Source organism: Oryzias latipes, chromosome 6 (assembly GCF_053564925.1).
Source record: "Oryzias latipes strain Hd-rR chromosome 6, Olatipes_Hd-rR_3.1".
Taxonomy (NCBI): domain Eukaryota; kingdom Metazoa; phylum Chordata; class Actinopteri; order Beloniformes; family Adrianichthyidae; genus Oryzias; species Oryzias latipes.
This window is the reverse complement of record NC_136242.1, coordinates 11517536-11532114: the sequence shown is the minus strand read 5'-3', so window position 1 is coordinate 11532114 and position 14579 is coordinate 11517536. Positions and strand designations below refer to the sequence as shown.

The window sequence follows — 14579 nt, the reverse complement described above, 5'->3', positions numbered from 1 at the left end:
GGGGGGGGGGCAGCAAAGCTGTTGAACAGCGCCTCTAGAGTCACCAAAAAACGCCGCGCGCTCACACATTTCGGCGCGGCACCGCCAGTGCTGGCTCGCGGCGGCGCCTCCGTCAGGATCACAGCTCAGAGTCAGAGGACAGTTCGGCTCCACTCTTGGGTTTTCCTCATTCCCGTCGAGGGCGGCCGTCCCCCAGAAACCCGGATTTTACGGCTGTCGAGAGGAACTCGAGTCGGAGGGGAGGACGCGGAGCAACGCAGAGCCAGGCGAAGAAGAAAAGTTCAGGGTTTGTTTCTGTTTAATTGAAAAGTGTCTCGCCAGTTTCCCTCGGCTGCCAAGTTCCAGTTTGTACAGCTGGAGGGGGGGAAACGAGTCTTTTGCCTCGAATGTCAGTGTTTTTTCTGTCCACCTATGAGGATGGTCCCGCCAAGCGAGGCGGGTTCGGTTCGCAGAGTTCGGTTGTTTTCAGGCAGCGTTTACCGCTGTTGTCAGGGCGCGTGCCAGCTCAAATATTGGGGTGAAGAAGTGCCTCGCGGGATTCAAGAAAACTGCTAAAGTTCGGCGTCGGAAGTGACTCCAAACCAGAACCAACCTTTGTCTGCGTTCGCTGAACGGGACAGGCGACGCCTGACTCGGTTCTGACCCAATGGGGGTCCGGCAGAGGACCCAGAGGGTCTTCTGCCGGGAGGGGTGGCTGGTTCCAACTCCCCTGACATGTCGCCACCCTAATTGTTGATGCAACGTGGGTTTGGGATGGGACAAGAGGAAAGGGATGTTTTCTGTTGTGTTTTCCTGCACCCTAAAAAAAAAAGTTTCTGATCGAATTTACATTAAAAAATCTTTTCAAAATAAAATCCATTAATTATATAAAAAAAAATTCTTAAGGCAGTATTTTCCCTGTTTATTTCACTACGACAGTTTTAAAATGAAGAAAGATGTCCCTCAAACTAATAAAATAACCAGTTTTCTAACTAAAAGTTTCATTTTTGAACTAATAAATACACCTGCAGCGGTTGTTTGTAATTATAGTTGAATCTGAATGTGTTAGTAAATAAAATATTTCTTAATTAGCTTCAGGATTTGATTCAGTATTTGTTTTCAAACTTGTTTAAGAAAAATCATAAAAACAAAACCGTAATCTAACAGAAAAACATCATTTGAGGGAAGCTGATGTCTGGATATTATAACATGTTATCTCGTAGTGCAAGTGGAGATGGAGCATCAATAAAGCAGTGGAGTGGGGTTAATGAATTCACTAAACGTCCCCTCTGCTGTTGGTTATTTTTTAATTTAACCTTTATTTTACTGGGAGGATCAGTTTAGAACAGTTTCTCATTTACAATGATGACCTGGCAAAGAGGGTCCAGCAGAAATAAAACCAGGAAAACAAAAATAGACAACAAAATAAATAAATAACCCAGATTAATCCATGACATACATCCAGTATCATGAAATAGTGACTGAGATTAAAACAGCCTATATAGACATACGCCAAAAGGGAGGGATCAGCAGTTATAGCAGCCAGTTTCTGCTGGAACCAATGGTGTGATGGGAAAACGGTGGATTTAAGGGAGTTTTGGACAGAGTTCCAGCCATTTGAAAGGAATTTTGACTGAAAACTGTGCCGACCTTGGGAATGGAAAGTGTCATGAGATCGTTGGACCTCAGATGATGGCTTGGACTGAGGCTGGACAGGTATTGTGGTGTCTTCCCTAGTAGAGCTTTGTGACTAAGAAAAAGCCTGGTGTGGAGCGAAGACCAACAGTTCATACGTACAGTTGTTAGTGAAAGTTTTGATGAACTCCAGCTTTAGTCCATTCAGGGCAGAAGCTCGGATAAAAAACAAAAGAACAATAAAACCCTTTAAGCAAAGTTCCGTTCTGGATTTGACTTCTTCCTCTCTGTCTTTTAATTGCTTTCGAACTGGCCTTTAGACATCTCAGTTATTATGAGTGTTTCACTTTTAATCAGATGAAAAAAATAGTGATTTCTCTGTTGGTGAATGTTGTGTGGATCCATGTCCTCAGGGCTGCATGGGACACTTATTTGTTGGATCGTTGCCGACATTTCTGAATCAGGAACATACCTGGCATTCTTGTGGAGAGCAACAGGAAGGCTGTGTTTAGCAGATGTTTTGTGTTTTGCTCGGTTCTCCATTCAGAAAGTGTTTTACTGATTTGAGAAAAGGCAAAGTTTGAAGTGTGAAGGATCCATGCTGAAGGAGTCTTAAGTCTGATCATTTTCATGCTGCAGTTTAAGACCAACTCCGATCATCTTTTGATCGATTGCAACAGTGACCTCAGTGGACTTTTAATTATTATGATTATGCTGTTTGTAGCTAAAATCTAAAAACCTGTGTCTTTTTTAAAGAGCATAGTTTCTGTAGAGCAGAGCAGGAGGATTTTGCCTCTAAGTTGTGGATTGTTGGCGTGGAGCAACACCGCCCCCCTTCCCCTCCCTGTTGCTTAGGGCTTTCTGTTTCAATGCTCGCCCTCTAGCTTACAGCCTAGGGTTGTGCCGATGGACGATATCATCGTCCATCGTGATGGGTGACTGACATCCCGATGGAGAGACCACCATCGTGATGCCACGCCCCCGCCACGTTGCGCGTCGACACCATAAGCCGCGGTTACATGTACAAAATATCCTGATGGGATCAATGGTCGGATTAGAATCCAACCGTGTACATGGGCCCAGAAAAATGTTTTCAGAATATAAAAACGTTCACTAAGGTCACAATTTCGGTCGGAATAAATCATTCGCACACGCGCAGTATTCGCACATGCGCAGTTTGAAAACCGGAAGGGGATACAACTTCCGCCGAGCGGCTTTTTTTCCAAACTTTATTGAAGGTAACAATTCAATACAAAACGATAACAGCACCGAGCGGCTATATATATTGACATGTCAGCGCGGTAAAATACGAGACGATCTTCTAAACGTGCTTTTAATAATGTTACGGTTATTATGAAACACCTGTTCGCTCATCATTTGAATTTTAATCCGTGTGGTCAGTGCTTTTTCTGAACGAAGCCAGGATTAGCAGTATGCTAACACGGGCTAACAACATTAGCTTTGGGTGGTGCTGCTTGCTGGCTGCACGTAAACATGTAAGAATAACATCAGCCTTTATTTAGTCGGGACACGACTGGAAACACAAATCCACGTGATTGATTGAATGTTTTCTAAGGACTGAGCGACATTTCTGCTTTGAAGCTCAAACCGCTGTGTGTGCTGACGATCCGAGCTGTGCTCAGACACACGTTTAGACCCGGTTCTGAGTTCGGTTGCTTGTACCCCTAGAGCTGCGGGACGGATCGCAGTCTTAAATCTCTCACACATAGCGCTCATGTAACAAAGCGCACCCCCCCCCCCCCCCTTCCCATCAAACATAAAGCTGTAAATCCGCCCTCCGCCGGTCCACTTCGCTAGTTAAGTGCGGGAGCGGACTACTTCTTTTCTATTTTGCTTGTTACTTTTTCTGTTAAAGTCACTTCCCTCAGTTTATACTGGATCATCACGGATTAACCATTAGTTGGGAAATACAATGAAAAAAGCAAAATAACGAATAGCAGTTATATAAGAACGAAAAATGTAAAAATACCCCCCCCCCCCCCCCCCCCCGACGATGTCATCGTCCATCCCGATGGTTGACAGCAAACATCGTCAACGGCCAAATTAGGGGACATCGCCCAACCCTATTACAGCCCCTCACATAATCCATGCTAGAAAAATGGCAAGCAATATTGGACTTATGCCCAGAGCTTCCCGCTCAGATGAGGAAAATGATCTTTTTGTCTGCAAGTGGATGCATCGGAAAGAAGCCGAGCAGTGAGCTTGTGGCTCGCCCAGCGTACTTTCTACTTAACAAATAAGATCTTTTTACAAATGCTATTTTTGTCTGCCCCTGAATTACAATAACTTAAGTAAAGAGATTCTCAGAAATGCAATTTTGAGCATAATTTTCTTTCTATACATCCTTCATCATCAGAAAAATGCCATCAGACCATGTTAGAAAACCTAAAACATGAGTTTTATCGGAGTGGCTCTTTAAAGAGTTTATCTTTGCTTCTGAAGTTGATATTGATCTAAATTGATTATTTGGAAGGCAGAGAAAGAAGGATCAGTGGCTGTGAGCTTCAGCTGAACTCAGTCTCTGTTGCTGTTTACTTATCAGATATTTTCTAAGTAGATAATAGTGGAAGTTCTCCGCTTTTGTCTTTATGTTCATCCAGATCAGGATGCAATGTTCCTGTTGCAAAAAAAAAGTAAAGAATTTCTCTGCAAAAGATGTAATTCTGTTGGGAAATATTATTTTAAACATAGCAATTTTATTTATTCATTTTACATTTCCAGATAGTGTTACTTTTTAAAACAGGCTACAAATCACCTTAAAGATGATGCTTCCAAGTACTGGAGTATAAAACTTATGACCATGAGACCAGAATGTTTTTATGAATGTATGGCGATCACTTCCTGGTATTTAGTTGTTTATCAAACAGCCGAAAGCGGTTTAAATAAAGTTGGCAGCACAACATGAAGTTTTTGACATGCAAACACAGATAAACACAGTCAGTGTTGCTACATTTAGCAGCAGCTTTCCAGTAACTCTTGTTCTAAACAGCAGCTAGTGTCAAATTGAGGGACTTTTTCTGGTGTTGTGTCACATTTCAGAGCTCAAGCCATGTGTGGCTTTACTGTTCCATAAAGGATGGTGCCTGATGCAGCAGTAGCTGCTGGGCTGTGTGCAGACTGGCCTGCTGTTGGCTGATCCTGATGCCAGCAGGATGTAAACAAACGCTTTTGTTTGGAGGGAACTGACAACCAAACAGCAGAGAACCCAAAGGCAGAACGATCAAAGATCATTCATCCTCCATTAAACAAATCTAAATGGATACAGAAGAGCAAAATACAAATACAAATAATATTATTACATAAAAAACACAAGAGAAGTTATTGATGGAATAAATGTAATTTATACATGTAGTATTTGCAATTTCTTCTTTGCCCCCCACATTGTTAATCTTCTGTTCGGCAGGATTCGGTCAAGTTTTAAGCACCTGTGAGCTTTGTACACACCAGGCACCTGACGCACGTTCAAGAACACGCTAAACGCAAGTTCTTGAACGTGCGTCTAGCCCAGGGGTCGGCAACCCATGGCTCCGGAGCCACATGTGGCTCTTTCATCCATCTGTTGTGGCTCCCTGTAACTTTGGAAAATAATGAGTATTTTCTAATAATTAAATTTTATTTTAGTTTGTTCATTTTTATGGCATTTCAAAGGCGCTGATGGCTCTGTACGAGCCACGTAAAAAACAGCTTCGTAATGAGCTCGTATTTATCGGGGGAGACCTGCAGAGCTGATAGCAGGGAGAGGCACGCGGGGCGGCTTCAATAAACACTCAGATCTTCTGCCGGGAACTTGACGTGCTGCGGGGCAGAGACCAACTCGCTGATGACAGACTGGGAGTTCGCGCCAGCGTTGCCAGATAGAGTCACAGTTTTCCAGCCAAAGTCATCTGAAAACCGCTAGACCCAGCCAAAAACCGCCCAAAACAGCTTTTGTTGATCTTTTTTTCCGTACTGGACTGATAAAATAAAAGATTTTTCTAAATAAAAGATAGTTCAGACTAATAATAAAATGTGTACAATATTGAATATTTCTTCAGCGGAGCGCCTTCTTCCATTCATTTGCTTAACCCGCTCTATCCCCGCTATAACCTGAGTCCAGCTCTTTCATCCTTGTGCGGCGCTGGAGGGCCCCGACTACCGTATTTTGTGCTCTCTGTGTAGGACATGCTGAGGAGCGCGGGGGAAACAAATCTCAGCTGCAGAGGATGTGAAAAGGGTGAACAGGTAGAGAGGAAAAGCAGGTAAAGAGGCGGAGGGGGGGCTTTGGCTTCAAACTCTGTCAGAGAGATGCAAACACGGCCGTCAGATTCAGACGCAGCTTTCCCTGCAGGAGTTAAAGCAGAGCCTTTTCCTGGGATGATTTTATAAACCCCAACATGGAAACATGCTTACCAAGTAGAACTCTTCAAAATAATAAACCTGATCTCCACATTCTCCGTGTCTACCATGCATTGATAAACACATCGCTCCATGCAGCAATCAGACCAGAATCAGTAGCTCCTCCCACATGCGGCCGCGGTATGATCCTTTAAAGAACATAATGTGCATTTGCAGCGACGTATGCTTCAGACGATGTCCGATTGGCCAATCTACATGTCAATCAAGTCCCGTATCTTTTCTGGCCCGCGATCTACACTCATTGAAGATCGACGTGATGAGCACCTTTGAATAATATATACATGCATAATATATATAATGATGTCAAAACGGGTTGTGGCTCCGGGTACTTTCTTTTTTATTAGGGGCGGTCCCAAATGGCTCTTTGAGTAAAAAAGGTTGCCGACCCCTGGTCTAGCCCATATGGTGGAAATCTTGCTCCAGGCTTTTTTTTCACAGCTCTATTCCAATATATAAAGAGTTGGTTTCATTTAATTCCAGCCGGACACAAACCACAATTATTAATTTCTCCTCCATGACCATAAGTCATTACCGAATCCGAGTCCCTGATTGGTCAAAATTTGACCTGGTTTATCTTTCAACAGGCGTTCAATGGTCATGCATTTTGGACGCACAGCCTGAAAATATCTGTTAAAAACTTACTTAGCTATGTGTGAACGTTTTTACTTGGAAGCCCGAAACACACACATACGCATGTCTACATTGAGTTTTCAATGGAAGTGGCCACTTGTTTAAAGCGGAGTGAAGGTATCAGTACTTTGAAAGGCATCTGAGTGGCAGAAGAAAATATAACGGGAACATTTTTAGATGAAAAAGATTTTGGTCTTTGTGTGCTGCTAACCGGAATCAACCAACACAATGGCAATGACTTGAGTGTCTCAAACGTGCACGTTTGTTGGCATTCTCTTCTCCCTTCTTTGGCCTGTCACTCCAGTTTGCTGTATTCACGTGTTCTCCCCATTTGTTGCTATGTTTCGGCTTTTGGCCTTCATCAGCTATGTGATCGCTTCATCTGACATAATATCTGAATGGAGATGTTTAATTCTTCGTTTCCTGCCCTTTTTTTCTTCAATAAGTGGCGTGTTTTAATGTTGAACCCGATAAAGACACATGTGGACACGTCAGTCAAGATTCCTTTGGATCTGCTAATGGAGTTGCTGGGCTTTTGGCCTCTTTAGACCTTTTATTTTTCATTCTCCTTGAAAGGCTGTAGGTGATGCTGTGCCAGAGGCTCCATTACCGCTGCAGCCGGCATCATGGCAGCTCATTTGTAACCGGAGATGAGCGGTGTGTTTAGGCTCATCAGGAGCGGGGGACTGCGTAAAAAGCGCGCTACATGTGTTGGGGCGGGCAAGAACGCATATGTGCAGAAGAGCTGGGACACGTCATGTGACACCCTGACCCCCCCCCATCCGGCTCTTCAGCTGTGGAACAGGTGTGACCCAGTGGTTTTGGGCCACACATGTATGCCTGCAGATATGCACACAAGAAAAGAAATCAATAACAATCCTAGATTCAGATTAGGTAACTCTTTAGCTTAGAAATAGAATCACTCCATCATGGTTTCCCTTTTACTCAAATAGAGGTTTGCTTTTCCTGAAAGGTTTTATTTTTCATTTTCTTCTTTTCTTGCTTTATACTTTGCCATTTTCCTGGCATTGTTTAAATAGACAGCTGTTTAATAAAAGCAATTGATCAAGTTTTACACTTTCTGAACTGGAAGTACCTGCTGGTCTGAGAAAGCCAAAGTCCCATAGAATTCTGTAGAGAAATAAACAGACATTCTATTTGCCACAATAACTATTGTGGCTCTGCTCCCCTCTTTTCATAACAAGTTCTTGAGAATCATTTTTTTTCCCATTTTCATATACACATAAAGTCTTTTTTATAATGAATAAAGTATATTAAAAGTAGTTCACACAAAAAAAGGGATTTGCCATGTGCCTTATGCAAACAAAGGGACGGGTATTGGAAAGTCTCCAAAACCTTGGATGTCGGAGTGTGTTTGGATGACTTTTCTGTCGGTTCTTCAGGTTCTTGCACAGCTCAGATACTTCCATGTTGGATTGGTTTGATTTTTTATAGTTTGTAGGTTTTGTGGCAGCTTGCACTATTGTTTTAAAATACCTGTATAGTCAGTGGGTTTTGTGCAGATAACACAGGCCTGAGTGCTGTTGTGGAGTTTTGACTACTTGGATCATTGGTCTGCTGAGATTTTGGTGGAGCTGCACACACTGCAGCCTCTTGAATGATGGCCTTTTTCTTTTCTTCAAGTGTGTCTCCTTGTGTCCAAAGCTGATGCAGCTGCTGTCCTCTGACCTGCACACCTGCCAGTAGGAACACGAGCCAGAACAGTTTACTCTTCAAACATGCAGCCCACTGAGCTGCAGCCAATCCTGAGGCTTCTTACTGTTGTTGTTTTTTTAATTAAGGGAATTCAAAAGGTTTTTCTCTTTTTTTAACCCTCTAAATCAGTCTGATGTGTTCAGCCTTTCTCACTGTAAGCTCCAGGATGGGCGTCTAAAAATAAACTGAGAACCTTTCATTTTTCTTTCCCTTTTTAAAAAGAATTATGTTGATTCGTTCAAGGATGAACCCAGTTGTGCATCAAACTAGGAAGCTTAAACTCGTCCTTTTCAGTTTTGGCATACTTCTGGAAAACATTTCTATTTGTGTTTTGTGAATAGACGAAACATTTACATTCCTGCAGAGAACTTCTCATCCTCCAAGCCCCCCGTACAATGTGAGAATGTAACATTATTGCCCCATCCCACTTTGAGGCATTTGCTCATGTTTTTGCTTCATAATCAAAACAGTCCAAGTTTTAGAAGGTCAACCGCGCCTGATAAAGTTCAGTTTGGGCTGGGAGCAGTGCCTCAGAAACTCGGCCCTGCCTACAATCAAAACACAACTGAACTTTGGCAGGTTTTTAAAAAAAATAATTTTATAATTCTGCATACACTGTATCCATCACATGTACCTAAGACAAAAAAATTAGAGTTTAGAAAAAATACTTCCAGCCTGTGGACACTTCTCAATTTTCAAGTCCAGGTCAGTTCCTCATCCTGTCAAGTCTCATAAGAACATGCCAGGACAAAGGTGAACAGAAGGACAAAGGAAAGTGGCAGAGCTGATGCTTATGATAAAGTCATCCTGAAAGAAAAGAGAGAACAATATTTTTAGGTGTACAAGTCGCATTCTTTTTGTGCATAGTTTGGCCGGGGTTACAACTTTACTCAGATGTGACTTGCGTGTGATAAATTAAATTAAATACTTTATTAGACATTGAAAAGAAAGAACAAACCATTTTCCAGGCTCAAGCATTTGTTTCACAAATAAAAGTTCTTTAGAAACGTTTTTTTCAACAAATAACTTCTGTACTGTCAAATAATAATTTTAATCATCAATGTGAACAGAAGGCTTCAAATTGCGGAGATTAACCCCGCCCACCGCGACCCGAGTAATTGGATTAAACGGGATAAAATTTAAAATGATTATGAATAAAATTCAAAGTACAGTGGGACAAATAGTGACTCAGGTGTATTTCACTGCTCTACAGACTGAGCCGCTGCATCCTGACTCCGCTCTGCAGTGTTTTTGAAGCCCGCGGTGCAGCTGTGTTTGTTCGGGAGAAGAACATAGTGATAGGAAATTGCAAGAGAATTTGCACGCATGTAATGTAAGTTTGGCAAGCTGTTTTACGTACGTGTACATATTAAACTGCAACGTTATTGACGCATAGGTAGAGAAGAAGCAGAGTGACTTTGTAGCCAATCAGAATGCAGAACACAATGCACGATTGAAATCCGTGAAGTAGCAAAACCGTGAAAGTAAACCGTGTCATAGCAAGGGATCACTGTAAAGCGGAAATGCAAAAAAGGAGAGGAAGAATTCAACGGGACTTGAAATGATATAAAGAGTTGAGTTGACTTGTTAGCATGTTCTCGAAGCTATGGTCATCTATGTTTCATGAAGCATCAATGTGTTATGGTAGTCAACTGTTCATATATTCAGTCTATTGTTGTTATCTATTCTGTTACTGTGATTTGCCTTTCAAGATGAAATGTCAGTGTTTTCCCCTGGATTTTTATTGAATAAATTCCCCCCAAAAGTGATTTTACTCCAATGAGATTTGTGTATGTTTTTTTTTCTTCTTTATTATACATTTGTTGGCTACTGCAACTTGTACCCAGAGCGACTATTACTCTTAAAATCTGGTAGATGCTTTTTTAGTTTGTTTTTATGTTTCTCATCTCATTCTTTAAGCTTTCGTATTAAAGACTAAACAAAAAAATTTAACAAAAGTGAATCTTTAGCTGAGCATTACCAGGGTTTAAAGAATATATTCCAAGTTGCTACAACAGTTTCAAATGGTTATTTTTGGCCTTTTAAAAGATTGACGACTTTGTCAACATTTCTTAATATCTGGGGAATTCATGGCTGTTGTGCAGCTGATAGTGGGTTATTCATATTCTCACTTTGGTTATGTGGATCTAATAAACTATTAGCTTAGCTGCTTTATTGTAATGCCGTTGTAAACATGCTGATGTTTGGTCTACTTTAAGGCACACAGGTAAAGATGTGTTTTAAGCTTCTAAAATCCCATCATTTGGCTTTCTTTGTAACCAGAAGCAGGGTTATAAGGGCATAAATGGGACCCAAAGTTGTTGTGTTGTTGTTTGTTTTTACTCCTAAAGCATAGTCCATGACCCTGACTGAATGCGGGATGCAGCCTTTTTGCTCCTGCTCCGCTCCCAACCTCCAGCCAGACATGTGATTTAGATGCATCCTCTTGTCTGTATGCCAGAGTTCAACTGGATTGTAAATTTGAAGCTGACTTTGTAGGTTGAAGCTGGCGGATTTGTTTCCACCTTTTGAAAACACTCGATTGTAAAGGAATAGGCATCCTACTCCTTTAAACTCAAGTACAAGACCAAGTCAGCCTGTGTAGCCTAAAAACGACAGCTATTGTCTCTTAAGGTTAGGAGAACTCTTAAGATGCATGTTAACTTTCCCAGAAATCTCAATATAAAAAGAAAAAAATGAAGTTGAATAAGACATTCAGTGTAATTTCTGCAAAGAAGTTCAACATCCACAAAGCCAAGATTTCAATAAAGGCATAACTGCCAAGCCTTGTCATTATTAGCAATAAGAAAATGGACTGTTACTATATATATAAATATATATATATATAAATAAATACAAAATCAAACCATGTTGAAAATCTAAAATTATTTCCATATGGATGACCTGATTCTTTCGACACCCAAGAGATGATTTATTTAAGCTCAAATGATGGCCATTAGAAAGTAATCCATTTGAGCTGCCCAAAAAAAACCAATGCAATGATGTTCACAAAATTGTTCTGCCAATGCTCGTGATCCCATTTCATGATATAATGTAGAAGTTGACTTGTAATACACACTTCTGTACTAGTGTTACTGGCATTTCATCAAGTCTTTCTATAGTTAACATCTTTGCATGATGTGAGACAGAAGTAAAGACACTTGCATATCTCTAATTGTATTAAAGTTTAGCTGGAGATGGGCTGGCGAGGAAAGGAATACAGTGATCCCTTGATTATCGCGGGGGTTACGTTCCAAATAGAACCCGTGATAAGCAAAATCCGTGAAGTAGAAACCTTTATTTTTTTTACAATTATTATACAATGAAATACACTATTATACATTGAAAAGAAAGAACAAACCATTTAACAGGCTAAATCAATTGTTTTTTAACAAATAAAAGTACTTTAGAAACGTTTTTTCAACAAATAACTTCTGTAGTGTGCTGTCAAATAATAATTTCAATCATCGATAAGAACAGAAGGCTTTAAATTGCGGAGATTAGCCCCGCCCACCGCGACCCGAGTGGATTAAACGGAAGAAAATTTAAAATGATTATGAAAAAAAATAAAAAAGTACAGTGGGACAGATAGTGACTCCGGTCTTCTTTTTCACTGCTCTTCATACTGAGCCGCTGCATCCTCTGCAGCGTTTTTTCCTTTTGAAGCCCGCGGTGCAGCTGCAGGTGTGATTGTTCGGGAGAGGAACATAGTGATAGGCAGTTGTTGTCGCTCTTTTTTCTTCTTTGCTATAAGATCCTTATACACCGACATGCCCCCATCGATTATGTTGGCGAACTGTAATGAACGGCTCATCAAAGGGTCCCATTCTTGAGCTACTCGCTGAGTGACTTTTTAGCCAATCAGAATGCAGAACACAATGCACAATCCAAATCCGTGAAGTAGCGAAACCGTGAAAAGTAAACCGTGATATAGCAAGGGATCACTGTACATGTACTCTTGATTCAGAATATGAAATCCATGTTGGTACTGCTTGGATGGCTTTAGCCAAAAGCTAAAAAAGAATTTTTATACCTTTGTTTAAGACTAGGGCTATTTCCCAATTCTCTTACTATTGCCTAGCCCTCTAAAAGACTTTATAGAACAGGACTATCCAGGATTTTAATGCAATGTGTGCTCACTATTTTATTTCTTTTTTTTTTTTTTTTTTTTAATCGTCATTTATGATGTTACAAAGACCGTTAATAAATCCGATGTGTTCTGAGGAAGACAACTTAGATCAGCGGTCCCCAACCCCCGGGCCGCGGACCGGTACTGGGCCTTTAGTCATTTGGTACCGGGCCGCACAGAAAGAATAAATAACTTGCAGTACTTCCGTTTTATTTATTTCGTAATCTGAAAGATGTATTATTTTGAAAAATTGCCCGATTATCTGTTCCATCCGTCTATGTCACTCTTGACGCAGGCCAAGGCGCTCTTCTCGGTCATGTGATAGGTTACCGCTAAAATAAAGCCCAGGAGCTAACAAATTGAGTAAAAAACAAACGTCTTTGGAAAGTTTCTTTGCCAAGGGGAAAAGGCCTAGCAAGGACAAAGATGAGGAGCCTTCGACTTCCAAAAAAAAGAAAGCTACATTTAATAGACAGTACTTCTTTTTTGCACCATGTGTGGGAAGGGGAGAGGATGATCATACCTGTGTGATGAACAATGTCATGCGTGTCAAAATCAAAGCTCAAAGTTCGTCTTGTTACGTCTCTGTTCCTCCTTCATCGTAGCGATGCTACAATAATCGTACGCCACATCTTAAAGACCGGACCGTGAAAACTTTATCGGACGTCATACCGGTCCATGGCGTTAAAAAGGTTGGGGACCACTGACTTACCGGTAGATCATTTATGAAAAGATTACATTAAAAGGTAATTTCCCTCGCTGGACTCATCACCGCCTATTTTAAATGACAATACATCCTTGTCTATATCTGTCAATCTAGTGAGCATTGATACACGCGTGATTTCTTTGCAGAGACTTTTTGGGAAATTTCTGGGAAATTGGATTGTGGAATTAAGGGTTTAAGGGATTGGAATTAGGGGTGTAAGTTACACTGTGTAACGATTCCTGTTACACTGGCTCATAGCACAAATACCACAGAAACCCTGTGCTTGCACGACTGTGCACGGCGGGTGGTCTTAAGGGAGCCCTGCCAGTATTAAAGACCAGCGTCTCTAAAGTAACAAGTATTTGTTAGACCCTGTGTTTATTTACTGGCCACTAGTGGAGGATATACGGTGCACAGTCAATGCCTTTAACTGAACACACACTGATTGTTAGTAAATTGTCGTAGGCTCGATTAAACTCTTTTTTTTTTTTTAATTCCTAAAAGACAATTTAAAAAAACATTTGTTGATTGGGGTTTAGGTAAAAGACATTTCCCAGTTCTTAAGAAAGCCAAAATTTTTGTACAAAAAAAGGTTTCTGTGATACCCAATTTCTGGTCCAGGTTTTTAATTTCTAATAATAAATACAAATCCAAATTCTGCTGTTTTGCAGCTCAAACATTATAAAGAAAAACCACAAAAACATCCAATATCAAAGTTAAAGGTGGGTCTGCGGCTTTTTGTTTGTAAATAGATTTTTTGAGCCGTTTAAGGTGTTAATGGTTTCAGTTGGCCGAATAAACTTCCAGAGTAAACATAGTGACCAATTCCCGAAATAAGAGCATACAGTGAGAAAAAAAGTAATCCCCCATGTCCACATAAAAAAGCTCCAACCTTTTAAAGGATCCTGCTGAGTGGATTTATCAATGTCATCAGAACAAATACAAATCAAAAGATGTCATAATCAGTTTTTATTGAGTTGTTTGTATAACTGCTGGTACATTTTTACTACTGTTCTTATTTAGAATGAATCATTTATTGTTTTTAAAATTCAACTGTGGAATTTTTTTTTAATGAGCCTGAAACGGTCTACTCACAATCAATGTGAATATTGTGTTAATAGCCACATATCAAAAACACACCTCATTGTTTTAGTGTTAAGCAATGGGGGCAGGATAGGCTTTGAATGACAGCAGGGTTTGATAATAAGAACAGGCATGGGAGCAAGGTTTTATGTCTTTTATGGTTTCATTCCACTTGAAAGCAGTTTGCAGACTTTTCTGTCAGGTAAAATGAAAGGGAAAGTAAGTCAGTAGTTATTGAGTCATTAAAAGGTGCTTCTCAGAATGTGACCGTTTAGCAGTTGTAAC

The 14579-nt window shown here is 40.7% G+C and overlaps 1 protein-coding gene across 3 annotated transcripts in view; it reads left to right on the top strand.

Annotated features, from left to right (window-relative positions):
• Window position 1: 1 nt before the first annotated feature.
• The window catches only part of peak1 (pseudopodium-enriched atypical kinase 1), a 101772-nt gene continuing 87194 nt past the window's right edge, over window positions 2-14579 (top strand). For 2 of the 3 annotated variants that reach the window (XM_023955627.2, XM_078948477.1), the window contains exon 1: window positions 2-286. The gene's annotated coding sequence lies outside the window, so the exon portion shown is untranslated. The remainder of the gene's footprint in view (window positions 287-14579) is intronic. The other variant, XM_023955628.2, reaches the window with a different exon arrangement.